Genomic DNA, 13,346 nt, shown 5'->3' on the forward strand with positions numbered 1-13,346 from the left:
GGCTATACAACACCTTGTTATGCCTACAATCAGTATCTGGCTTCAATTACTTGCTTTAGACATTCTACGCGTAGCATGTCTCTTTGCTCAAAATGGATTCAAATGCAAAACACAGACTCTCCTTAAGGTGCTGATCAATTTGGTATGCTCAAATTTAGGGTTGGAGTGCCAGATCACCCAAAACACACGCGTAGGATGTCTTTTTGGCCTGTTTAACCCCACACTTGACCCACAGCTTCCCCTTGATGTCGGCAACCCAGTGGTATGCTTAGATTTTGGTTTGGATTTCAAAAGTCCCCAATTTTAGCTATTCTATCCTTTTTCAGTCAAAAGTGCTAAAGTCTGCTTAGAACCTAATTTTCTCACCCAAATGAGATGAAACCTCTCTCAATCACTCAATATATCATGCAGATCATGCTCATGCAGCCATCCTATGTTTTTGGTCTTAAAATAATGCCTTGGCACAATTTGGATAGGATGTATGGCAATTTCTGTCTATCTGACCTTATCCTGTCAAGATATGGTCAAATTTCCACTTTCCACGTGAAAATACGGTAAAAACTACCTTCTGAACACACTGGTCAACTCAAAATTCCAAAATTCCCACCAGATTAGTCTGTAGACATCCTACACGTAGGATGTCTCCTGGTTTAAAATTAATTTTTTTCCTGACAGAAATGCTCATGATACTCTGTAGCTCTATCAGAAACACTCACAACAACTTTTGGACTTCACTTCATCTTTCAAACACACTTTTGCGTCTTTTACAACCTTGTGATCAATCTAATAAGCAAGTATACATGCATGAAGTGCTCTAGATCCTCAATCATGATGTCCTACTTACTCTACTCCTACTCCTCATGTGAAATGGTGATAATGGTGTTTTGGTTGCTTCTTGGCCTCTCCGGACTCTCAAGCTCTCCTCTCACCGCTTCTACCACTCCAACTCCTACTCTCTACACCATAACTTAACTAAAAACTACCTAAGTCGAAGGATCTAGGCCAGACACACGCTCCCTAGACTCCCTCTAAGACCTAGAGAGTCCTCCACCCTCTGATCCTATCTAAATGTAAAACGAGACTCTTAGCAAGCCAAAGAACCCCTTTCCTCAAGGACTAGTCTCGGTCACCCACCTAAGGTTTTTGTCCCCGGCAGCGGCGCCAATGTTGGTCGGATACGCCATGACGGACGTCAGCACAGCGAGAACTCACCTAACAAGATTTGTCAGCTAAGGATGAAGCTCGACCCGCAGGCGCGTGGAAGCAAGCATAGGGTGTCAACCTACACTCGACCGACTCCTAGATAATTCCTACAGAGGTCTCTACCCAATGTCTAAGCTACAGCCTTCAAGAGTGCATAAGAGGAGATTTCCTACAACGTTTTCTAGAGCCAAATACCCATCAAACGATCTCGAAATGCCACAGAACTTGAAAGAGACCCTACTAACACCAATAGGTCGCTCTCCCTAAGGTCCATGAACCAAAATCCCAACCCAAAACACTTGGTGCAAAATCACGTAGGATGTCTGGCCAAAATTTACAGGTCGTCGTTTCCGAAAACTAAAGTACGTAATGTGTAGCTTTACTTGCGAATGCGTGGGTATGCTGCAATGCAAAATTGAACAATGTATGCTCACCGAATCACTAGATGAAGCTCATAGATGGAGCTCCCCAAACCGGACCGTACGCGCGCAATGTAGGTATTGGCACGTAGCTCTCATCGGGGGCAACACGTTGCACTTCTCCGCACTCAATTCCGACCACCAGTGCGCGCGTAGCATCAAGATGAAACTCTCTCTCTCTCTCTCTCTCTCTCTCTCTCTCTCTCTCTCTCTCTCTCTCTCTCTCTCTCTCTCTCTCTCTCTCTCTCTCTCTCTCTCTCTCTCTCGTTCTCTCGTACAGAGTACGCTCACTCACAGACTTCGAACTTTTTTTAAATGACAAAAGGTTTTTCATTAAGGTCAAAAAGTGGTATAAATACCTTACAATTCTCAAACCCTAATGTTCCAATTTAACCATCTACTCAATCTAAGTGTCAAAACTGGGATATAATCTGGAAACTTCTGTAAGCCCCAATATTTACAAAGGTGAAATGTCGGGTTTTCTCAATAAATGAATAATTACAAAAAATAATCTGCTGAGCAATCATTTTCCGTGGGGTGTGTCCAGCTTCTAACAGTCGACCAAGAGAGAGAGGGGGCTGAATTTTCAAAGACAATTATCCACACACACTCACACAAGATCATATGTAGAGTAAGAATACTCTCTCTCTCTCTCTCTCTCTCTCTCTCTCTCTCTCTCTCTCTCTCTCTCTCTCTCTCTCTCTCTCTCTCTCTCTTCTCAAGTATGCTCGAGTTGGTTGTGTACACATCTTGACCATCAAGATCGATTTGGGGAGCTCTATCAAGCTCAAGTATGTCCCCGCTTGTCATGCAAATAGAATGGCCATCAAGTCGTTCCATTCAGTAATAACCCAAAAGATGTGAAAATACTTCAATTGCCCAAAGAAGTCAAATGAAAGCTAGCCATGTAAGATTACTGACCACAAAAACCAAAAACTCCTCCCTGCATAGCATAGATCCAAAAAGGCGAAACCTACTACCAAGCAACCTGCTCAAGAAATAAGCGATGTCCTTTGAATCTGCAACTTGCACTTCAGTAGCCCCCTAGGATCAAATGAGATAAGAAGGAATTGCTCAAACATTGGAGCACCATAATGTTCACATGAGCATTCTTTGCGTGTATCAATCAACATCAAACATTTTTGGTGCAGGCATGCTATTCCTGGATCCAACAAGAAGAAACTACAATGTATACCCAAAAAGTACCCATCCATATTGAAAATGCTTTTGAAGATCCCTAGAATCTCCTAGATCAAATACCATTGAGAGTACGTAGCACTAATGAGCCCCATAATAGACTAGAGCTTCACCTGAAGTATAGTGAAGCATCCTCATCCCACAAAATTTTGGCAACTTTGGCTCATTACCAACAAGCATCAAAAAGCACTGACTCCCTTTTACTAGCATCCAGACCATCACTTGCATAAGCATTATCAGAAAGACCGTTGGGATTTTTGTAAGAAATTAAACATGAGATGATTTTGGAAAGACCATTCATGAGATAGATACAATTAATCCAAGATTAGGAAAACAATTACCTATATTTGAAACAAGTTAGCATCATAGTTGAGCAAAGACTCTCTTATCTAGATGTGTGGGGATTTAGAGAATGGTAGTTCAAAGTGAGAGGATTGTATCTTAGATCAGGAAGTAAACGATGCCAATTATGTACCTCAAATATTTTTTAAACACTTGTTCGATCCATATGAGTGGACTCTAGATCTGGCTAGCATAGACGTTTGTGTCAATGAGTCTATACCAATCTTAATCTAGGATGAGGAATGCTAAAAAATTGTTCCAATCCAAATGGTAACTATAGTACCATTGGATGACCAAAATGTTTTTTCTAATCTCTATTATGATGCTACAAATGAGCTAGAGGAGGAGACTCTTATGTTGAGATTGATGGTGAAATTATCTCATGGGGGTTTGAAGAGTAAAATATCCATAGCTAGAGAGAGAGAGAGAGAGAGAGAGAGAGAGAGAGAGAGATTTTTTCACACTTTACAGCATAACATAGGATATATATATCATATATACATAAAAGCCTTTCCTTGCAAGGCCCCAAAGGCTATCTGACTTAGATTCCTTGAATTTCTTAAAAGCATACACATATCATGCCACACAAGATTTTATCCTTACATAGAATTTTCACAAGTAAGAGATAGGTCTCACATGGGCTATCGGCCTTTAGACTAAAGTCCCTAAACCCAACAATCATCCCCTTGGACTTTGGACTAGGACAATACACTGAAGATTAATCTTATATCTACTAAGGATGACACAGTATCAACACGAGATGTCAATACATATCCAGAAAGAATGACAAATCCATATAGGATGACAAAAATAAAAGTCCTCTTCTTGAAGTAGAGGGGTTACAATATTCAGAGTATGTTGTTGTAGTGGACAAGGTTGGTCTCACCTTTGTCTTTGTCTTCTTCTTCATCCTCTACCATATGACTTGATCCTCTTACAGGTTTCTTGCCTTTGTAGCTTTTGTTGCTGCTACTACATACTGCAGCTCGTCCATGCTTTGTCGCAATGGTCACTTTGCCTCGCTAGGGTAATGGCAAAAATATAGCAATTGTGCCACCGTTGACCATTGAGACAGTGAGAGATGCGCTTGAAACTTTGCAGGGATAGGGAGTAGGGTGCATTTTCTACCCGTATAAATTTTTTTGTCCATCCATTGCTATCTTGCTGGTGTGATGTTGCACAATTGCCAATTTTTTACCATAGGGCTTGTTGGGGACCCAGTGGAAAAAATTTGATGTCTATGCCACTATCGAGACAGAGAACGATGGCCACAAGTTTTCTAATGGTGGGGATTAGTATGCATTCCCCATCCTTGCAAAGTGTTGTGGACATCCATTGCCATCTCATTGGTGTGGCCCTATAGAACCGCCAATTTTTTTCCATAAGGCTTTCTTGGGGCCCAATGAAAAACATTTGGTGACTGTGTTGCCGCTAACTATCAACACGGTGACCGATTTCCATGAAACCTTGGCATGGTAGATAGTAGGATGCAATTCCCATTCCTACAAAGTTTTGTAGTCATTATCTTCTGTCTCATTGGTGTGGTGTTGCACAATCAAAAGTTTTTGCCATTGGGCTCATTGGGGACCCAATTGCAAAAAACAAGCATCTATGCTACCAATGATCATTGAGACAATTAGTGATGGCTACAAAACTTTTGCAAGGGTAGGAAGTAAAGTGAATTATCCACTCATGAAAAGTTTGGCTACCATCTATTTCCATCTTGTTGGTTTGGCAATGCACAGTTACCAATTTTTCGCCATAGGGCTTGTTGGGGGTCCAATGGAAAAAATTGGTGCATGTGACGTCAAGGCGGTGAGTGATGGCAGGGAGTAGAGTGCAGTTCTTGCCTCTACACATTTTCATGGACTTCAATAAAAATAGATGAACATCATCATCAAAATGAATCATGCAGAAAATCTATGCAAATGCAACACAATGTGATCTCATAATGTAGCTCATACACCCATCCAAATCTCTCGCCTACCCACATCATGCATGTAAGCATATAGTGGTATCAATGGCTATAGTCTTAGAGAGAAGCTAAGGTAAGTATGCTGACATGCAAAGTGCTCTACTCAAAAGTATGCAATGTCTTACTCAATGGTAGAGTCCTCCAAGGCTGCTCAAGTATCTCTAAGTATCTGCTCTAGCTCTCCAACCCTCTGCTATGTTGTGGTTAGCTCTCATGTGAGATCCTCTACATGGTTGCGGAGCTCCAAAGAAGGGACAACCTACATCAAACACAACAACATACAATAACGAATTAAATTTGAAAATTTTATTTTGTAATTAAGGTCAGTGAGAGTTTTGAAGATCTGCTAGCAGTAGTGGGCGCTGCAGGCATCGAGGGTCTAGTCAATGGAGGTGGCTCCATTGCTAGTATAGAGAAAGTAGCATGTTTGTGGGAAAAACCAAAAAGATAATAGTAGTAAGCATAATAAATGGCAATCATAAATAAAGAAATCAAATCGTGGGAAGGGCATCTACACCGAGTCACAAGTAGTAGTTGCAGTATGATCCTCTTTGTGTGGGCTAGCAAATGGTGCAATATGTAACGGATTCTTGAAAAGTCAAACATAAAAAAAAATTCATTACCTACTACTCTACTAGATAAATATTCATAAATAAAGATGTTAGAACGTACTTGACAAGGGCCTCCTTGCTGTAAAAATCACTCCATGAGGTGGGTGAGTGTGTCAGCAAGATCGGACCTCCTATTCAAGCTCTATGCCGATCCCCTAGACTAAGCTGCAATGAACCATCGTCTCTACTCAATGTCGGGGGCGAGCCGGACAGCCTGTGAACTTCATCATCCCTAGAAGCCTCTACTGCTAGCTTAGCCTACCAAAACCGTGTCCCCCTCTTAGTCATGTCTCATAGTAGTTCACATCTAGTCCAAGAGCACTCTGCGCAAAACTAGTATGCAAAGATGGCACCTCCAAATGGTGGGGCATGGCACCATAGTACATCATGGACCTCAAAAGTTTGTGCTCTGTCATGCCAGGGTGGAGACTATTCTCTATGAAAAAGGGTGCTCTTAGCACTAAGGCTCATGGCCTAGGACATAATTTCTATAAAGTGAGAGAGTGTATCGATGGCAAGGCCTCCACATCATGCCATGTCAAGGCTATACGCCCAACACGGTGCATGATTGCCCACTCTTGTAATGCATGAGGGTCGTGCATTGTGGAAAAAGTAGGTGCGGTAGCCTCCAAGGCCTTTTCCAATGACCTAGACTTTGGGCGGCAGGAAGGAAGACAACGAAGATGCTCTACACCACGAAACAACTCTTGCACCAAAGTGTCTATGTGCGCTAGAGAGGGTATGAGAACTGGAGGTGCCTCAACCTGCTCGGGTGGCTATGGGGGAGCTAGCCGTAGGGGGGCTCTACTTGCTACGGTGGAGGGTCACCATCTCCTGCTCTGATTGCTACATGGTGCCTGCATTGAAAAGATAACACAATCAATACCATGAACTGCAAATGGATGTAACAAATTTCTTTTAGATAGGTAAGGTAGCCCTTAGACTGTGAGGTGTGGATATTGAATATCAAACCAAGAAAAGAACTTTTATAAGTCTTATGGATGGAACACAAGGCTTGTCTCCATAGATACTATCATATTTTTATAAATACTCCAAAGAAATCGAATCTTCTAGCAAAAAAATTTGGGATGCTCAAAGGGTTCATCAATGTTTTCGAGATGCCAAAGGTGATTCCCCTTGTTTGCCTTGCGCACTCTTGTAGAGGGGTGTGTGTGTGTGTGAAAATTTATGACACACACACAAACATATAACACCCACATCCACATACACGCACATTCACACATAAGACAAACACACGCACACGCACTCACATAAAGAAACTCACACACACCCACACACATAGATGGCTTCTCTCTCTCTCTCTCTCTCTCTCTCTCTCTCTCTCTCTCTCTCTCTCTCTCTCTCTCTACTTTTTGTTTTACTGCCACCTACCCTCTCTGTCTCCGTTGTCGACCTACAACTACGAGCCCAAAGTACATTTCATCTTCTTTTTTTAATCTTAATTTAATTCAAGTCTCCATTTGAATTCATTGTAATTCATTTTAATTTCCTTCTCATTTCAATCTTCATTTTATCTCATTCCAAATTCAATTTAGTTTCAAATTTTCACGTATTTTACTTTATTTTGTATATACTAAAAGCAAAAAACAAAAAAAACCCAAAAAAGAGAAACCAAAAGAGCAAACACGAAAAAACAAAAAACAAAAAATTTGAAAAGAAGACAAAAAAATCTAAAAAGTTACCATAAAATAAATAAAACTAAAAATTCACATAAAAACAAAATAAATTTAAAAGAGACATTAAAATTTAAAAAAATCAAGATTTTGTTTTTCAAATAAAAGCACAAAAAATGTCCAAAAAAAAATTCATAAAATTTAGAAATAATTTATAAAAATAAAAAAATTTAAAAAAATACTAGAAAATTCATTTAAAAAATCATAGAATTTTTTTTTTAAATACAAAACTTTTACATTTTCTTTTTTGATTTTTTCTTTTGAGCTTTTTCTCCTTTTATTTTTTATTTTTATTTTATTTGGTTAGATTTTATTTTTTCATTTATCTATTTGTTGTTCTTGGTGTTTATTTTTGTCTTTTTTCAAAGAACAAAAACAAACAACCAAAAAGTAAAGAAAAAACCTTTATCCCTCACAATTTTTTTCTTGCATTATACGCAAGCATCAAACGCATAGTATACGCCCCGTTCACGTGCATTTATGCACAATTAAATACATTTAGACTTAATACACTCAAAGAGTCCGATTTTACCACATTATGTTTGATTTGACTAGATTTTAGTTAAATCTAGTCAAAATACGCTCAAAGAGTCCGATTTTACCAAATTATGCCCGATTTGACTAGATTTTAGTCAGGCAACATGTACAGACCTTATTCTTACACATGTTTTGATTCTAGGCTACATTTTCTCATATTGATGAGCGTTTTAGAGCCCATTCACACACATTGAGAGCCAATTTGATAGCCTTAGAGAAATCATTAGGCTCAACCATGTCAATCTCAACACCAAGTCAGGTGCTAACCATGTCAATCTCAACACCAAGTCAGGTGCTAACCTTGAAATAACTTAGGCTTCAACTTTCTCCTGCTAAGGTGCTCAATACTTTGCAATTGGATCAAGCAGCCAAAATGTTAAGATAAGCTTGCACGCTTTCATTATCACCCTATCAATGTAGGAGGAATCTCAAATCTCGAGCGAGATTTTCCGAGCAATCCCTAAAACGAGCAAGACTGGCCAAGACACACTATACAAAACAAAAGCCAAACATGATTTTTTAGGTGACTTCAAGCACAAAAAAAAAAATCAAAACAAAATCACACCTAATTTTAATGATAAAACAACTACAAATATTTGACAGAAAAAACCCCTTGAATAAGGGTTTGGTAGAATGTTTCCTTTGATGGGCTAGAACAATGGGAACCCATACAATGGCATGCTGATATTCCTCTTCTTGGAACTAGCTTCCCTCAGATATTGGAAGCTCATTTCTACCACCATTGATCCTTGTTGGGAATAGTGGAACCATGATTCCAATGGATATAAATCTCCTATTCCTACCTCCCTACACGTAGGACCACAAAACTTACACTAAAAGAGTAAGGTTGTTTCCACTCGAGCAAATCTCATGAATAAGGAGAGTCTGGGAGCTTGAGCTTCTCTTCACTTCTTCATCTTCTTCTTCTTCTCTCTCTTGCTCTATCTCAAGTTATTGTTGGTTGATGTACGATAACATACAATGCATTTTAAGTTACTCTAGAGAAATGGTGGAAACTTGAAAATAATTTTATTATTGCAATGAGTCTATTCTTTTGAGAAAATCCACATCATGGTATATATCAAATTTTGGATCACACCATCATAGGTAGCCTTCTATTTGGGGGGGGGGGGGGGGGGGGGGGGGGGGGGGGGGGGAGTTAGTGGTGTTGCCAAAGGTGGTGGTGACAAACGTATCAAGGGAGGTGGTAATAGTGGGGGGGATTATAAAGAGTGATTTGATAGAAGAGTATGCAAGGTTGATAAAGCTATCAAAAATTTTTGTATGAAAACTTTATCCACATGGTAGTTCTCTTTCACCTACCCATATGGATAGAAACCTAGGTTTAGTGTAATTCCATCTACAAATGTTGAGATTTATCTTCAAAATTCAAAGTAGAAGGTGAATAAACCTACAAACTTTAGAGAAATTTAGAGTAAAAAACTTCTCTTAAATTTTCCATGTCTATATGAGCATAGCTCAAAGCTCCTAGACTGCTCGGGGTTCCTCGTCTGCTGAGTTGTTCGTCATGCCTCGACCCAGATTACTCACCCAACGTGTGATGCCCCTATGCTCAATACACTTCTTAGAGCCATGGTGTATGATTGTCATTGTAGTCCTTTGAAATGCTTTTCCTAATGCGGCTTAGCCCTCCATTTTTGTTTGTACTCTATCTATTGTTTGGGAGTTGTACGTCCATCAATGCCTCATAACAATTCAAATGGATGGTAGTCTAGCATTGCATCTGTCCTCTTGCAGAATGATGTGACCTAGGCCTTGGTCCTTAGCACCCCATAAGGTAACCCCCTCCAAGGGGTAACTGAGAGGTTGGTTGTGCTACGACAAACAACATTGTGCCACATTCAGACAATTGTTGGCTAGGAAAGGTAAATCTTAGGGTCCCTAATCATTAAATTTGGTTTTGAAGGAGTTGGGAAAGGAAACTCACAACTTATGAGGCAAGAAGGTGCTCAAGTTCAATTGTCGTCATTTTCAACAACTATAAGTATAAACAAAACCCTTCAAAATATCTCTTCAAAAGAGACGCGGGCTCTTTCACGTACAAGCAGGGCCCAGTGCTTGAAAAAAACTTTGTTCTGAAAACTTGGCAAACCTCTCTCTATGAGAATTTTAGTGGTAAACTGATAAAATTTGAAGGTTTTTACCCAAATGACGCTGAATTTCTCTAAATTTTGTAGGTTTTCTCACTTTCAAATTTAAAATTTAGAGGTAAATCTCAAATTTTGTAGGTGGGATTACATATAACCTATGTTTTTTTTTCAACCCCTCCCCCTCTCTTTCTCTCTCCCTGCTCTCTCTCAATCTCTTTAAAAGAAAGGTCTCTGAAAGAGCTCGCGCCGATGTGGAGTTTTTTTATAGAGAGATTGAAAGAGATGGATGGAGAGAGAGAGAGAGAGAGAGAGAGAGAGAGAGAGAGAGAGAGAGAGAGAGAGAGAGAGAGAGAGAGAGAGAGAGAGAGAGAGAGAGAGAGAGAGAGAGAGAGGATCATATATGGACGAGGGAAGGCTGGAAGGGAAGAGGCTGAGGAGGCGGAGATCATGCATGCTGTAGGATCAACATATTTGTGCTAATGTGTGTCATGCGACCTTGTACTCTGTCACAAGGAGAGCTTCAACATGTTGACGCAGCCCGACCTAATCTCTTGTCGCACCATCGTTTTGGGTGTTGCGGCTTGAGTAGGTTATTCCCAACCCAAGTAAGCATCCAGTGTGAAGAATCGTGGTGATTGCTGGACTAAGTGAGGCAGGGGAGGGAAAGCACGTGCTCCTATGAGGCAAGAGTTCAAAACTTCTGTTGGACAAGTAGAGGCAACAAAAGGAGACCTTCGGAGAGGCGCCACTACTAAATCACACTTCTCTCTCTCTCCCTCTCTCTCTCTCTCTCTCTCTCTCTCTCTCTCTCTCTCTCTCTCTCTCTCTCTCTCTCTCTTGTTTTGATATGAAAGCACAAGACTAGCACACACCCGGACTTATCATTTAAATTTCCTTTTCTTTAAAAAATTAGAGACTCTTGCAAATCAGTACTACGTCCGATGTGATTTCAAATTGTTTGGACATTTACAATCTCTTCTACCTTATTGCTATTGCAGATTGCAGATTCACTTAATCTGATATTCAAAATTCGACTCCAAGAAGATCCTTTATCACCTCGTATGTCACAAATGCCAAAGCAATAGAAGGAACAAACTTGACAGAATTGGGAATCAGGCCTTTGTACAAGGCTTCAAAGCCTTCATTGCGAACAGTCTTCCGAAAAGCATCAATCACCTCAGTGTACTGAACCAGTGCTTTCATATGACCATCCGCAGTGATGATAGAGGAGGAATCCTTCTATCCCCACCATCTGCATCCTCCTCTGTACCACATCAAGTGGATATGCCATGGTCTAGCCCACTGTACCTGCTGTTTGCTGCTCCAAATCTAAGTTTTGTAAGGACGCTCAAATAAACATTATCTTATGGCCTGCTTGCTAGGTTCCTCTTCACCAGCCAGTCTTTGGGTGATTCATATGCCGCAAATTCAAACTCACGTATGGGATCACACCAATAACAGATGGCAACGAGCCTTTGTAGACCGTTAATGGTCCTTCCTCTTTCAATGTTATTGTTGATGCTGCATGTAACATTCCTTGATAGCGCATTGGTGAATTCTCTGTCTGCACTATAAGACTACCTGGAACCATGTCCATAGGATACATGGCAGACATTGCAATAATTCTGGTACATGCACCAGCTCCAAGTCTTAGTAATGGTTGTCGATGATTTAGGGCACATCAGAGCTCTCAGCCTCTCTCTCTCTCTCTCTCTCTCTCTCTCTCTCTCTCTCTCTCTCTCTCCTTTTCTCTCTATGTGGCTGGGTTTGGACGAGGGTGGAAGCAGCCCTCCCTGCACTTTTGTGCCTCCGCTCCCTTTGTTCACATGATGCAGCAACAAAAATAGAACACATGATTTTTAGAATACTTTCATCGAATCACCAATGGCACATTGGGAAATCTGCTAGTTCTAAGTGCATGAGACAAAGTTCAAGGCGCACATCCGCATCTCATGCTGACAATTTGGGTGGAAATATTCTTCTTCCGGGGGGGGGTCTTGCCAAGGTTTTTGGTAGGCCCGGAAGACGCCTTCACTTTTTACTCCTATCCGTGATGGCCACATCACAAGGATGCCCGTCCTGTCTGACCCAGTCTCTTCTCTCTTCTCTCTCTCTCTCTCTCTCTCTCTCTCTCTCTTTCTCTCTCTCTCTCTCTCTCTCTCTTCTCTCTTCTCTCTTCTCTCTTTCTCTCTCTCTCTCTCTCTCTCTCTCTCTCTCTCTCTCTCTCTCTCTCTCTCTCTCTCTCTCTCTCTCTCTCTCTCTCTCTCTCTCTCTCTCTCTCTCTCTCTCTCTCTCTCTCTCTCTCTCTCTCTCTCTCTCAAAGAGCACGCATTGGCACGCGCTCTTTCAAAGAGTCTCTTTTTTACTAAGAGAGAGAGGAGAGAGGAGAGAAGGATTGCACGTCTCGCAAGGCGATTTTCTCCTAGTAGAAAACAGAGCAATGATGGCATCGTCTTTTGTAGCTTCAAGAACCTTCTCGTCTGTGGCTGCAGTGGGTTCATGCTCCTTCACGCCTAGCCTCACCGTGACATCGCGCATGCAGCTCCGCCCGATTTCTTTTCCATCGCGGCTTTGCATGGTTGCTGTCGAGGGCGAGGCCACCGCTGCCCCTCCCGTCGAAAAGCCTACCGAGAATCCGGAACCACCTCGTGGATCCAAGGTAAATATTTTGAGGCCTGAATCCTACTGGTTCAATGGAGTGGGAACGGTTGTTGCTGTGGATCACACTCAGGAATTCGATATCCCGTGGTTGAACGATTTGAGAAATTGAACTATGCCGGTGTGTCTACAAAAAACTACACCTTGGATGAGATTTGTGTTGTGTAAGGAGTGCAGAAGCACTACCATTCCCTAGTATAGATCTTCTTGCAACTGTAACCTTCCATGTGCTGTAATTATATTCGAGACTAAGTCATGATGTCTCTTCAAAAAAAAGAGAGAGAGAGGAGAAGTGGATTTTTCTGTTGATCCTATCAGGCTGTTGGCAATGTAGACAACAGAGGGCAAAGAAATAGAATGAGTAGTCAAATTAGCGGACATGAGGGTAGAAAAGCTTAATATGATGATTATAATTCTTAAGTAATTAAGCCAGTGACTTTAGTGCAGCTAGCTGCTTGCGCTTTTAGCAGAGTGTGTGAGGGGATTAGTGGCAGACAGCTCAATAAAAAGGGAAAGGTATTGGGGAATATTACCACTAGTGCAAGTCATAGTCTATTGAGTCGTTGGCTTCAACACACAATATGATGTCTACGATAGTT

The 13,346-nt window shown here is 41.0% G+C and overlaps 1 pseudogene; it reads left to right on the forward strand.

The window, feature by feature from the left end:
* The first annotated feature begins 12,532 nt into the window (after positions 1–12,532).
* LOC147449932 (photosystem I reaction center subunit IV, chloroplastic pseudogene) lies at positions 12,533–12,915 on the forward strand (annotated as a pseudogene).
* The last annotated feature ends 431 nt before the right edge of the window (positions 12,916–13,346 follow it).

This window comes from Adiantum capillus-veneris, chromosome 10 (assembly GCF_014529385.1).
Source record: "Adiantum capillus-veneris isolate H3 chromosome 10, ASM1452938v2, whole genome shotgun sequence".
Taxonomy (NCBI): domain Eukaryota; kingdom Viridiplantae; phylum Streptophyta; class Polypodiopsida; order Polypodiales; family Pteridaceae; genus Adiantum; species Adiantum capillus-veneris.